We start from the raw sequence: 15,576 nt of genomic DNA on the forward strand, positions 1-15,576 counted from the left end.
TTATTTAATTGTTTTTGTGTTTGTTTCTTCCTTCATTCGCTTATTTATTCATTCATTTTTTTATTTTTTATTTACTCGTTTGTTTTTTTGTTTATTTGATTCTTTATTTATTTATTTACTTGTTTATTTGATTATCCGTTTATTTATACATTTGTTCATTAATATACAGGGTGGAAGTGAAATAGCCTTGCAGATTTTCAGAGTGAATAGCTCATGTTGTATATAACAAAAAAAAGTGTCATACCATATTGGTGGAAAGTTCATAGTTTTCTCAGAAGAATTTTTTTTTCCAAATATTTAACACCTTATTCGGTAACTATTGCGAGTAGGATCGTGATTTTTGTCCATATCGATAGTAAATCTAATAAAGTATCATTTATCCCTCTGGCGTATTTTACTCCTAATAGCGTGGACGGTTTTCGTGTAAATTTAATTTAAAACCCCTTAATTTCAAGCCACTGAACGATGCGAGCCGATTGCAACATCGGAGCAAGAGAGGGAGGTTCGTGTACAGAGACAGACCTCAGTTCGCTGACCTCTTAAATCTGCATTGCGAGAAGAAAGAAGACAATGTTAGTGGCGATGTTGCCAGTCTGCTAAAACTTCCAACTACTCGTAAATTTTCTAATTAACCATAAATTTAATCACGAAACGTAATATAGGTTTCTATTCCTTTAAGTGTACCATATCCTTCCTTTCAATCTGAAGGATTATTTCACTTCCACCCTGTATTTATTTATTTATTTATTTATTTATTTATTTATTTATTTATTTATTATTTACCTATTTACTTACTAATTTACTTATTTACTTATTATTTATTTACCTACTTATTTATTTATTTATTTATTTATTTATTTATTTATTTATTTAATTTGACATACTCGTAGCAATAGTAGTGAAATAATTGAAGCCGAAGGTTTCGTGAAAATAATGTCCAGGCTCTTTAATAGCTATATCGTTTTAACGTTTCATCTCATATTTGATATAAGCGACAAAATTTTGTGCATCGAAAATGAATTATTTGTTTATTATTTATAGTTTTATTTAATGATGTTTGTAAACTACAGCTATACATGAACTGAACTCAAAATTAGTCTCTTCGTGTAAAACTGGAAGTGGAATAATTTTATGTGAACGCTGTGTATTATCTATTATTGTAGAATGGGGAAACCGAAAGCTTTTAATGCGGCATTTTCTGTTCGCGTAGTTGGGGTGTTTAACTATTAAACTACCAACATCACCCAGGAGGCTGCCGAAAGTTTACGAGTATGGTGACTCAACAATTTTACTTTATTAGCATTTATATCGTCGCGCAGACAATATTGCATGTTTACATTTCATTATTATTAAATTTTTTTGTCTGTTCTGAGAGCCACAGTGTTTACATTATCGGGACGGTTGTTGGTTTTATGTAATGTATTTAGTTATAGCCCCGCGGTGGAATGCTGGCAACGATGCCATGAACACAGACACTAATTAACCGTGTACTGGATCGCTTCGAACGGGGAACTGCGAACACAACATTGAATCAACTCACAGGCAATATCTGGGGAGTGCAGTTAGTGGAAAGACTAATTCAACGGCTTTGCACACCGGAGACCTCGATTCAACTCCTCCTCTGTGGCTCAAGTGGTAACATTAATGACTATAACTCCCGAGGAGCGAGAAGTTCTGCGATGACTGCCTAGGCTAGACCATCTGCCGGTCACATAAGCGTTCCGGGTTTTAGTCAGGTCACACCCATTTTCCCAACATACTCATCGACAAAATTCCGATCATTGTAGAATTCAGACATTTTCCCTGTGGAGGTTTACTGCATGTTATAGCCCACTGCAGAAGAGATGGAACCAACATTTTCAGCATTAACTGAATCGGTGACAAAATGTTGTAGTGATGAAATGTAATAGCTATGTGACGAAATCACCGGGTAACGAAAATTTCGGATCCCAGTGGTTGGACCAGTAATAAAATCCATGGACTATAAACTCGTCTGTAACACAAATCTTGGAAGTTCTCGAAAAGAATGACTTGTTCCTAATCACGTATTTAACTAGTAACCGTAAATCATTGCTTGTAATATCCTTTTATTACTCTTAACTGTTCCATTGTTCATGAATTAAGTATTAATTTGAAAGTAAAAGTCATACTTTGTTATATTAATGTATTATTGATTATATTTTTAAGGTCGTGTATTTACTCTGAAACGGTTAAACATTCTTATATATCTTTTGCATTGATTATTCCTCAAACATCTCATTAATCTTTAACAGGATCCATTCTTTCATTAAGGTGCATTCTTCTACATAATTCATGTGAATTGTAGCTGTGACCACAATTTGATATTATAATTTTACTACAGTTTTTTTGGTTATGAAATATGTATTTTTATGCCAACTATAACCCTAATATACCTCAGGGTGAAATAGGGTTTATTAAATTGGATAATAAAAAAAAGAATGACAAGGTTATTTGCACTCTTTGTGCACGGAATGGACCTAAAATATTTACTTCTGGAGGATGAAAACTATAACCATGATGACTACGGCAAAAGTGTATAAAACAGTTCTCTGATACTACTCTTGATTCGTGCTCTGTAGTGATTTGTTGAGCTGAATTCTTCACAGCTGTTTACGATTAGTAATATAATGTTTCACAGAGGATCATTTGTATGATAATATTGGTATAAAAGTTTTAAGTACTGCGTGTTTCCAGTTCTTCCCAGGGTCATCTGGAGGAAATCGTCACATTAGCAGCAATGAAAATCTCTCAACGAACCACCTCTTACAAGAATACTCGTTTAACTGAGACTCCATTCTTTATTGGTAGAATTCGCACATTTTATGAGTTTCGACAGTAGCGGCATGTCATAGGCTGCTAGTCTCTGCTAACGTAATACCTGAACGTGTGTACAGAAGAAAGCCACTGGGTTTTAACCAGGCTGTAACAAAGTCGATGGAGATAATAGCAGTCAATTTGCTGACAAATGCTAGTCCTCAAAAGAAATCGTCATTATTATTATTATTATTATTATTATTATTAATATCTTCTTCTTCCCTTCAAGTATTAGGCCATATGGCCTGTTACGATCTCTCAGTTGAATTTTCAATCCAGAGCTTCTTTGGACGACCGAGAGATCTCTTCCCGTTTGAGATTCTATCTCTACGCGTGTCATGGAGATGATTTATCCAGTTGTTCCGATAATGTTTTACGTAATTAGTTACAGGTTCCAGTTGTAAATTCTTCCGTTACATCTTCATTGCGTTTGTGATCCCATTTCGTATATCCCATAAATTTCATTTTATTAGCCGTTATTCTGCTTTCGTCTTTCTTCCTCAATGTCCATGCCTCACTGCCATTCTAGTATGCCTTTGTACTAGGGAAGGTTTCATAATGTTGTTAATTATTCCCAGCGAGATATGTAAAATAATTTACTCTTTCTAATATTTTTGAATCTAAACATATTTTGCTAGGCACAGGGTATTTTCCGCAGAAGGCCATAATTTTAGTTTTTTCTTTGTTCATTTTCATATCATATTTAATTCCCTATTTTGTTGTTATTATTATTATTATTAATATCTTCTTCTTCCCTTCAAGTATTAGGCCATATGGCCTGTTACGATCTCTCAGTTGAATTTTCAATCCAGCGCTTCTTTGGACGACCGAGAGATCTCTTCTCGTTTGAGATTCTATCTCTACGCATGTCATGGAGATGATTTATCCAGTTGTTCCGATAATGTTTTACGTGATTAATTATAGGTTCTAGTTGTAAATTCTTCCGTTACATCTTCATTGCGTTTGTGATCCCATCTCGTATATCCCATAAATTTCATTTTATTAGCCGTTATTCTGCTTTCGTCTTTCTTCCTCAATGTCCATGCCTCACTGCCATTCTAGTATGCCTTTGTACTAGGGAAGGTTTCATAATGTTGTTAATTATTCCCAGCGAGATATGTAAAATAATTTACTCTTTCTAATATTTTTGAATCTAAACATATTTTGCTAGGCATAGGGTATTTTCCGCAGAAGGCCATAATTTTAGTTTTTTCTTTATTCATTTTCATATCATATTTAATTCCCTATTTTGTTATTATTATTATTATTATTCCTCTTAATATTATATTAACTATATAATATTTATAATATTTATAATGTTATATAGCTAGTTAACTGATGTAGAATATGGATTATTTCTCTTGCGCTATAGAATCTATATACGCATCAGTCTATACGTGTGAGCAATTTTTTTTTCACAGAGAAACATTGTGATCCACACCTGTGGACTAACAGTTAGCACGTCTGACCGCGAAACCAGGTGGCCCGGGTTCGAATCCAGGTCGGGACAAGTTACCTGGTTGAGATTTTTTCCGGGGTTTTTCCTCAACCCAATATAACAAATGCTGCGTAACTTTCGGTGTTGGACCCCGGACTCATTTCACCAGCATTATCACCTTCATTTCATTCAAACTCTAAATAACCTGAAATATTGATACAGGATACAGCGTCGTAAAATAACCCCCCCCCCAAAAAAAATGTGAAATCAAAATACAGGATACGTATATTGGACAAGAACATTTTGGCACAAGTAGATCTACGTGTGGCTGTATCAGATATAACGCCAGATTTTGAAATTTTTTTGTTCGAGTCGATGAAAAAGGGACTGTCGTAGATTGTCTTTTTCTTACAGTCGACCTGAGAGTTGATTTCAAATCTGACCGTGGGATCATTATATCACTGTTGTTGTTATTATTATTATTATTATTATTATTATTATTATTATTATTATTATTATTATTATTATTATTATTATTGGAGGATTGACTGTTGTGCATAGCTTATATCATTCTATTACTCTAATTCCTGCAGGGTAAAGGTTGGTCAATTGTGATATGAGTAATATTGCGATAGTTTTTTTTTGAGAATTTATTACAATTTTATTGAGCGAGAAAAAGATCGGTTTTTTTGCGTCAACGTATTAAGAGAATGTTCGTGGACACTTTCTGCACAAAATCGGTTCTTCTCTCGCTCAGTAAAATTGTAATAAAGTCTAAAAGAAAAACTATCACAATATTGCTCGTATCACAATATTACCAACCTTTACCCTATAGATTTTTCATGCAATCATAGGAATTTCCCAAAATCTCGTTTCATCTCTTTACTTTTCCTCCTTTTTTTTTTACTTTTTCTTATTCGTTTTTTTCTGGGTTATTTTGTTATATGCCTATTTGCTTGTTCTTTCTTTCCTTATATTGTTTTGTATTTACTTTCTTTTCCTCTTCTTATTTTGTATTCACTTCTTTCTTTCATGTTCACATTTACTTCTCTTTGTGAAGACTTTGACATGGTTTTCTTTTCGAACAATGCTAACCTTTCACACTAGACAGCCACATAGTATCATGACGTGAAGGATGATGGACATAACGCAAGACCTTAATCTCACATTTTTAGCGTTGAATGAGCCATTCAGAGCAGAAATGGTGTAAGTCAAAATTGAGTATTGAAGTTTAAAGGAAAAATTCTGTAAAATACAGCGCAAAGTAGCAATTATCCACTGACTACTAATAGTTTAAATAAATTGAATATTAATTGCTACTTCGCGCTGTATTTTACAGAATATTTACTTTAACCCTCATTACCCATTTTTGACTTACACCACTTCTGCTCTGAACGGCTCAAATGTTATATTTTTCATTTGTCTTTTCAATAACAAGATACTTAACGACAAATTTCATACATATTTTGTGTAGATATGGAATGAATATAAAATATATGCGTGTTATATTGTTCATTATCAATTCATTATCATTTCCAGAAATGTGTCTTTGGTTGATTATGATTTGGACAACCCTGTAGACTTGCTTATGCTTTTCAGTATTACTAATCTCGTCATGTTTGTAGGAGCTGTGAAGTTTAACACGCTTTCCTTTGCTTTCAGGTGAGTGTTTCTACCATAACGTCACTGAATGCAGACAAAGGATGACGTACCCCATTGCTTGCTGGTGAGTTCATATGTTTCTTGGAGAAATACCGAGAGAAAACGCTTTGTAGTTTGTGGTACAGACTGGAATATACATTTGAAGCTATTTCATAAAAGGAAACTGACGACAATATTTCTCTGACATAAGCGTTTAGTCCTGGATTAATTACGCTTGTTCCAAGTGTCGTGAGTCATGACCGTCATTCGTGTTAGAAAGGTCCTCGGGTCTATAAAAATGATGTAAAGCTGTCTAGAAATCTTCATACATGCATTTAAACTACACTTCTGTCTGTCTCTGTCTCAAAGGAAGCCCAATCGTTGCACGTGGAGTTGTCAGAGGAAATATTACTGAAGAGAATCGACGTTAGATGCAAAACAGATTTTCTGAGATTTGTGGCGGACAGAATAGAACAGCTATCAAATCCATTTTATCTCAATACTTCTATTTCGTCAGATGTTTTTATTCCATTATTGTTCTATTATTGGATCATTTCATGGTCTCTAAACAGCTTTTGAGGCTGAAAAATAAAGTGAATGAAAAAATATCCACCTAGATATTCACCATTTTCATTCATTTGACTATAGTGGGTATGTGAAATTATGAAGCAGTTATCATATTGCAGAAAATAAGTCTCTATAATGATGCTAATTAAGCTTTGAAACATCTTGTTTTAATAATATCTTTTTAAGTATATATAAAAGAAAAAGGGCAGAGTTGAAAGTTTTAATTTGACTTGTATTAGCAGTGGTATAGATGAAGCTTTTTAAATGCATTACTTGACCTTTGGCATTACAGAGGAGAATTAATAGCGAAGAACTTCTGTGATCTTAAAAAACTTACTAATTTACAAATGTCATTTAGAGAATCAGAGGCTCAGTGCCGCCCTCTCATAAGCCAGCTATCGATCCCTATCCTAAACAAGATTAATCCAGTCCCTATCGTCATATCCCATCTCCCTCAAATCATTTTAATATTATCCTCTCATCTATGTCTCTGCTTCTCCGAAGGTCTTTTCTCTCACGTCTCCCAGCTAACACTCTATACGCATTTCTGGATTTGCCCATACATACTACATGCCCTGTCCATGTCAAAAATCTAGGTTTAATGTTTTTAATTATGCTAGGTGAAAAATACAATGCGTGCAATTCTGCGTTGTGTACCTTTCTCCATTTTCCTGTAACTTTATCCCTCTTACCTCAAATTATTTTCCTAAGCACCTTATTCTCGAACACCCTTAACTCCCTTACCGCTCTCAAAGTAAGAATCCAATTTTCACAATCGTACAGAACAAACGGTAATATAACTGTTTTATATAGCTATTCTAATTTTCAGTTTTTTGAAAGCAGAATAGATGACAAAAGCTTCTTAACAGTATACTAGCAGGCATTTCCTATATTTATTCTGCGTTTAATTTCCTCTCGAGTGTCATTTGTATTTGTTACTGTTGCTCCAAGTTGTTTGAATTTTTCCACCTCTTCAAAGGATAAATTTACTAAAATCAAATTAAAATCTCTATATTGTCTCTCAATTTTTGATAGCTTGTCTTCCAGACTATATAGCATTCACAACACTGCAAAATTGATTTAAATCTCATTTTGTACAGACCGATTATTTAGTCCTGACAGCTCAGCGACGCGAAAGAGGGGAAATAATAGGAGAAGTGGGGAGAGTTCCGGAGTAGAGATAAGGGCGAGCGGTCGGTAAAGGAATGTAGTACAGCTTTATTGTACTGGAAACATACCGTTGTACCGCACGCATGACATCCGATCGCTCCGAAGCATAACCCAAACACCCCTTGGCGTAACTAAATGGACTCGCCTGATCCAGGCGCACATCTCCGGCGACTGTCAGGACTAAATAATCGTACTGTAAATTAAATTATTGGTATTTACTTCATATAAACCTTATGTTTAACAAAAAATCGGTGTTTTTATGAGCAGGTTATCCTAACTTTTGAGCTGTATCGAATTGAGTATATTGTCTTCTTTTCTTCGGAGTTTGCTTTAAGAATAATGTATAATTGGAATTATGAGTCACAAGCCGCCACTGAAGAAGACAATCGTGCATTATCGAGTCACTAGATGCGCGAGTCGTGTTGTTTCTGCTAGGGCTCCCAAGTTCAATGGAAACAACTTTCTTCTTCTGTTTTTATTATTTTTTGTTCCTCTCCTTTTGTTTAAGGTCATGTTTAAATGTGTGTAACTCCAAACCATTATAACTTGTGAACTCCGACAAATTGAATTAATTAGCATGGGAGCTCTTTCGCACAGTCTTTAGACACAAATTACCGGTTGTCCGGTCGGGGAAGTTTCACTACACGCTCTTCTATTTCAGGCAAATTACAATGTAAACAATGGGATTTCCGGTAAGAAGTCTCCGTCGTGTCTTCAGCCATATGACGAGTGGGACTCTTTATCTTGAGAGGCTCGGTTCACAAAGAGGCTGCGGGGTAGGTTTCCTTGGAGCAATTTCATTTCCTTGATGATAATAATACTCAATCATTATTCCACTGTCGCCATACCATTATCTAAGCGTCTCCGAAATACTTGTGATGCTGTTAAAATAAAGAAACTCCAATAACAATAATGTTTATTTGACTATTTCTGTTACTCTTCCGTTTTTCTGGATTTATATCTTATTTTCTCCTTTGGTTCTTTACCTATCTCTTTATCCTTCGTCCCTTTTCCCTTTTACTTTTGCCTTTATTTTTACTCTTTTCGTTCCCTTTCACATTTTATTCCTATCCTTTCACTTTTCCTTCCTTTCCTTTCACTCTTCCTTCCTTTCCTTTCACTCTTCCTTCCTTTCCTTTCACGTTTCCTGCCTTTCCTTTCATTTTTCCTACCTTTTCTTTCACTTTTCCTTCCTTTCCTTCCACTTTTCCTTCCTTTCCTTCCACTCTTCCTTCCTTTCCTTTCACTCTTCCATCCTTTCCTTTCACTCTTCCTTCCTTCCCTTCCACTTTTCCTTCCTTTCCTTCCACTCTTCCTTCCTTTCCTTTCACTCTTCCATCCTTTCCTTTCACTCTTCCTTCCTTTCCTTTCATTTTTCCTTCCTTTTCTTTCACTTTTCCTTCCTTTCCTTCCACTTTTCTTTCCTTTCCTTCCACTCTTCCTTCCTTTCCTTTCACTCTTCCATCCTTTCCTTTCACTCTTCCTTCCTTCCCTTCCACTTTTCCTTCCTTTCCTTCCACTCTTCCTTCCTTTCCTTTCACTCTTCCATCCTTTCCTTTCATTCTTCCTTCCTTTCCTTTCACTTTTCCTGCCTTTCCTTTCATTTTTCCTTCCTTTTCTTTCACTTTTCCTTCCTTTCCTTCCACTTTTCCTTCCTTTCCTTCCACTCTTCCTTCCTTTCCTTTCACTCTTCCATCCTTTCCTTTCACTCTTCCTTCCCTTTCACTTTTCCTTCTTTTCTTTTCACTTTTCTTCTTTTCCTCTCACTTTTCCTTCCTATCTTTTCACTTTTCCTTCCTTTCCTTTCACTTTTCCTTCCTTTCCTTTCACTTTTCTTCCTTTTTTTCACTTTTCCTTCCTTTCCTTTCACTTTTCCTTCCTTTCCTTTTTCCTTCCTTTCCTTTCACTTTTCCTTCTTTTCCTTTCAAATTTCCTGCCTTTCTTGTCACATTTCCTGCCTTTCTTTTCACTTTTCCTTCTTTTCCTTTCTCTTTTCCTTCCTTTCCTATCACTTTTCCTTCCTTTCCTTTCCTTTCACTTTTCTTTCCTTTCCTTTCCTTTTAATTTTTCTTCCTCTCCTCCTAGTTTTTTTTTCCTTCCATTTGCCTTCCTGTTTCTTTTCTTTCTTCCCTTTTCTTTTTTTCTTCCTTTCCTTTGCTCTTTTGTTCGTTTCTTTCATCGTTCTCTTTATTATCTTTTCCCTTTTTCCTTTCGCTTTTTTCTTTCTTCACGTTTCTCGTTTCATCTCTTTACTTCCTTTTCTCATTTTCTTTATTTCCTTCACCTATTTCATTTTTTTTTCCTTTTTCTTTCTCTAATTTTCTCTTCTTTACTTCCCTCACTTTTCTTCCCTTTTCTGTTTGGCCTTTCTTTATTTTCGCTTTTTCATTCTCCACTTTTCTCTTTACGTTTCTCGTTTTCTTTAATTACGCCTTTCCTTTTCTTTATTTCCTTTTCTCTCTCCCTTTATTTTTCACTTTTCCTTTCTTCTCTTTTCCCTTTTATTTTTCCTTTACTTTTCTTCATATCCTTTTCTCTTTTTTCTCTCGTTTTCATTTCATTTTCGTTATTTTTTATTTGTTAACTTTTCTTTTCCATTTTTCCCTTTCTCTTCTTTAACCCCTTTTTCCTTCATTTCCTTTTCTCGTTTTCTTTATATATACTTTTCTTTTTTTCTTTTCTTTCTTTCCTTTATGGCTTATTGATTTTTTTTCTTTATTTACTATTTCGTTTCGTCTTTCGTTTTTCCTTTAATTAAGCACATTTTCTTCGTTGCTTTAATCTTCATTTAAGTTCCCTTCTTTTTATTTCTCTGTTTTGATAAATTTACACCAGTTTGCTTATAAACGTACCTTTATCCTTTAAAAATTTCTGAGATAATGAGTCATTAAATAAGTAAATTTAACATTGGCGATAAAGGGCACTTAGTGTTCCTGTCATGTTAAGTAAATAATGAATTTAAGATTGACCCATACATAAAAATCAAATTAATTCAGGTTGTACAGTGGTTACGCGTTGATCAGTTCACTCATTTGGGAATCTGTTAGCCAAAAATTTATTATTAATTCGGCTGAAATATATCGGACCACGATCGCATATAAACCAGATGCGTTGAATTACTCAAAGAGGTATTTCATCCGGAAGCACATTCAAATCTTTTCTTAAATTTTGCAGTGGGATTTTTCAGTTAATCCCTTACTCAATGAAATTGGGCAGATTACAATATTGCCAGTTATTCCAGCTCATAAATTAATACTGAATTGTGGTTGGTATTGTCCTGATTAAATAATAGCTTTGGAATATTTTTTACTCCAGTGGATTGTTGTGGAATTTCAAAACATCATTTCCATTGAATGCTCCTGCATCTGTACATAATACATTGAACACGAAATGCTGATCATGAGCACAATTGTACAGACACCAAGCTGAAAGTCTTGTTGTAAATGAAAAGAGGCATTTCAGGGCTTGTTGATTTGCGAGGAACTCGTTTAGAACAACAGGAACTTCTTCAAAGGTTAGCATATTGAAGCTGGAACACAACAACTGTACCTTGGTTTCAAAAAGTGATTCGAGGTACAGGTTTGGTTTAAATTTCTTATTAACCATCCGATATATTTGGAAAAAAAATATATATATATATATGTGCATTTTATTACGTATCGCATGCATTGCACCTTCTGTCTCGGACAGTCTAGAAGAAAATTACATTACGATGACGTACGTAATTGGTTTTCCCCATACACTGCTGCTCTCAATAATTATGACGTCATGGCAACCGACTACAAAATCATAGCAATAATCTATTATTATACGTGCTTAGAAGAAGAAAATGATATAAGTAGAACTGTTCAATTTATTCTTCGAACAAAAACATTAATTTTCTTGGTTTTATAAATCTATCGTACTAATTTCTTTCACAACTTCTTTCCACAGTTTATCTATTAGATACTTCCTATGCTGATTTGTTTTCAACATATAATCAAAATAAATTGGAAAATACTCGTAAATACAATGTAGGAATACTGAAATAAACCAAACCAGATGGATGAGTGAGTGAGCAGACAGCGGACTTCACGCATGCGCACAAAGAAATACTCTATCGTGTCCGCTAGCAGACGAAACTTCTGGTGACATCTTCATTTTGTTCGAGACCTCCCGTTACTGTCCGTGGTTGACCGAGACGAATGTCCCATGCAGTATGCTCAGCCTCAACAATGCGTGTAATTAGGCCGGCAGCGTACTGCATCGGACATTCTGTCTCGGACAGGATGGTTTTGTATCGGACCGTTCGGTGTGACTGTAATTACACGCGTTCTTATGTCCCGGGACTAATGCCTGATGCCGCAGCCTTGAAGCAATGCGTATAATCACCGTCATATCGGACGCTCCGAGACAAAACCGTCCTGTCCGAGACAGAATGTCCGACGCAGTATGCTGCAGGTCTTACCGTCATGTCGAACGGTCCGAGACGAAACCGTTGTCTTACTATTTAACTCTTACATAAAGTACAGGAAATTTTGATCGATAAACGTCGTGAGGTAATACAAAATATGGTATTCTTTGGTATGAAGGCAAGTAACTTTTAATGAATGCCGGAAATGTCAATGTTGATATGTATAGAACATGCAAGTCGTTGATACGCTGCCTTTGAAATATGATTCGGTGTTGAGTTCTGAAGGAAATGCAAGTGCAAGGAGGTGTTATTTATGACGAATGAAATGCAAGGGAAGGACACTTCAGATACTGTTTTGTAATAAATCTTAAGCAGTAAAACAAGTTTAAATACCACATATATGGAATATAACGGAAACAAACAAGTTCTTTGACAGAACATTGCTAAATTTACTAACATTTTAAACCGGAATCATCAGCATCATAGCAATTGTTGCACATCAGCACAGCATGACTCACTCGAATATCCTTGGCATTTGCCTAATAGACTCTGCAGCCGTAACAATCATTGCCACCTGCTGCTCCTTCTTAGTCTGCACTGATGCTTCGTAACACTGCGCTTTTGGCCTCACAGAAAAGTCTCACAAACATGAATACAATGATCAGTGGATTGGCTATTGGGTTGTCTTCTAGCGATTGTGTATTTTTTTACATTAGTTTATAGCAAAAATTTACTTAGATTGACCTCATTGAATGAATTTTTCTACATATTGATTACAAAACTTTTAACACTATATCACCTCGGAAAACGTATTATGCCTTGCTCCAAAACATGACGGCCTTTCTTTCTGGAATTGGTAAACCCTCATAAACTCCCATCTTCTCTTCAACCCTTAGGTATGTGGCAGAAATACAATACGACAATGACTTCAAGAATTGGCAACTTAGTTAAGTGTTTATCCCTTGCTCGTTCTTGCAGTTAAGTGGTGAAGAGTGTGAGGGAAGGCCATCATGTTTTGGAGCAAAGTATATTTGTCTTTCTTGTGTTAAATTTTATAATACCTGGATAACATGCTTCAGCCTATTATCGGCCATCAACAGAACTGGATGTTGCTGGTCTTGGCGCCTTTTGTTTGTGTTTCCTGTGAGGGTGTGTTTGTGTAGTGTAATGTGGAGTCAAAGAGTGTGTGTGTTCTGAAATTAAGTTGTATGTTCAGAATTTCATTTGGATGTGTTTTTGTATCTGTATATTTCGTATTGTTCTAGTGTGTTTAGTTTCTGGCTTTTTGGTTGAATGTGTAGAATTTCCATGTCTGTGTTGATGTCTCTGTAGGTGTGGTTAGCATTTGTGATGTGTTATGCATATGTGGAAGTGTTTTGTAATTTTGTTATGGCTGTGATGCGTTCTTCGTAACGTTTTTGAAATGATCTGCCTGTCTGTCCTATGTAGAAGTTGTTGCAGGTGTTACATTTGAGTTTGTATATACCTGTGTGGTTGTATTTGTTTGTGTTGTTTCCGTGTTAAGATGTTTTTGTAGAGTATTATTTGTTCTGTATGCGATGTTGTAATTTAATTTCTTGAATGAGGTTGCTATCTTGTGTGTGTTTTTGTTTTCGTATGTTAGTGTGATGTATGTTATGTGTTCTTGTGTTTGTGTTGTATTCTTATGTTTTTTGTGATTATGTTTTGTCTGAATTTTTCTGTACTTGTGTATGTTACATATTACTAGTATTTTGTGAGTATATAATACCTTACCGAGAAATTACAATAAAATCTCTCTAAGTTGAGCACTTATTCTTCCACCATGATACAACTTTTGCACCAACCCAATATATCTTTAACACCTGTACAGTACTGTTCTCCAATCAGGAGATTAACCGTGGAAGGAATGTGCTTACTATTGCGTCATCTATTGGAGCGAAGTAGATAATATTACCATTATAACGTCAGTTTAAAAAACATGCGTCCTCCTGCATATGTTATTTCCTGCATGGAGGGATTAAAAGACCAGAAAATTAACCGTGATCTATTTTGTAACTAGGGTAGTATAAATATGTGTGTATCAGTGTTATCGTTTGTGATTTGAGAGTTAGCCAATGGAGATGCGTGTACCCACGTGTGTGACCTTATGACAGCAACATTAATTCATAGCATCACCCCGCTGTGTCTTATTCCCCTGAGACTTCCTCCTGGTTGGAGTACAGTATGTCCTTTCGAAACTAGTATGACGTAATTTATTATTGTCGCAGGAACAGAAACTGTACAAATGCATTTGGCTGTAGGTATTGAGCCTAATGCAATCCAACAGCTGACATTGTAAGTATAGATACAAGGTAATCCTCCAGGCATTTTGAAGCATTTTTCTCGTAAATATGAAAGGTGAGAAAATTAACCTGTCTAAAATCTAACTAAAGAGATGTACAGGGACATCACTTTATTTTTACTTCAATTTTTATTGTACCTGCGTTTCTAAATGTACTTGACTCCCACCCCTTTCACTAATGTCCTTGCTAACGTCATTCACACAAACTTACGGCCGCTGTTGCTAGCAGTGAAATAAACAGTGCAGAGTACAGTATGTTTCAGAAATATGTTGCGTTTTCTATAGAAGAAAGAGCTTATATTATTGAAGTTTATTTTCACACAAGTATGGTGTGTAGCATAACTGAATTTATCTGTGTGGACTGAGCACAAGTGAAGATTAGAGTTACCGAAAGTACGGCACCCTATAATATGGTACGGTACTTAACGGCATTATTTAAACAAGAGCTTTGTTTTACTGTTTGTAGGTATGAAGGACGATGATGGAAATTGGAATTACAGTATAACCGAATGTGAACAACAGTTTTTTTTTCACAATTTCCTGATTATATCATTACAGAATATTTTCATAGAAATGTCATTAATCTGGTAGATAAATTTAGAGCAACAGAGTGTACAGAAAGGAAGAAAAGTGTAAGATGGCCAACAATGATGACAGAAGATGATGTAGAAGATGCTAGAGAAAGGATGCAGCGAGGTCCTAATAAGTCAGTCAAGAAGTTAGCTGTAGAAATTGGGGTTTCTTACGGAAGTGCTCACAAAATTCTCAGGAATAAATTAGGTTAGTAATATGCTGAATAAAGTAGATATTACATTATATATATATATATATATATATATATATATATATATATATATATATAACCGCCTGAAGACTTGAGTTTGTGAAAAAAAAATTGTTACTATTCTACTGTTTTTTGATAAAATACTGTAAAGTAATGACCAAACTGAAAAACGTAATACTATATTTCCCTGTAACATAAATGGATACACTACTTTTCTCTCCTCCTATAGCTAGTAAAATGATTTGTTTACATATTTCAAACTCCTGTAAAGGAAGGGGGATAACAGTGTTTCCGAGTATAGCCAGGTTAATGTTAAAAATGTTAGTAAAAATAAAATGATGTCCCTGTATAAGTTACAAAAAAAATTATATTCAGGATATAGATGGTTTAAATCAGGGGTCGTCAGCACAGAGCACGCTGGGGCT

At 35.0% G+C, this 15,576-nt stretch overlaps 1 protein-coding gene across 3 annotated transcripts in view; it reads left to right on the forward strand.

Moving 5' to 3' along the window:
* Positions 1-15,576, forward strand: part of LOC138708969 (octopamine receptor beta-2R-like) — a 793,399-nt gene that overhangs the window by 478,213 nt on the left and 299,610 nt on the right. The window contains exon 3 of one of the 3 annotated variants that reach the window (XM_069839376.1): positions 5,936-5,999. The exons of the other annotated variants lie outside the window; for them this stretch is intronic. The gene's annotated coding sequence lies outside the window, so the exon portion shown is untranslated. The remainder of the gene's footprint in view (positions 1-5,935; positions 6,000-15,576) is intronic. 3 annotated transcript variants of the gene reach the window in all.

Source organism: Periplaneta americana, chromosome 11 (genome assembly GCF_040183065.1).
Source record: "Periplaneta americana isolate PAMFEO1 chromosome 11, P.americana_PAMFEO1_priV1, whole genome shotgun sequence".
Classification (NCBI taxonomy): domain Eukaryota; kingdom Metazoa; phylum Arthropoda; class Insecta; order Blattodea; family Blattidae; genus Periplaneta; species Periplaneta americana.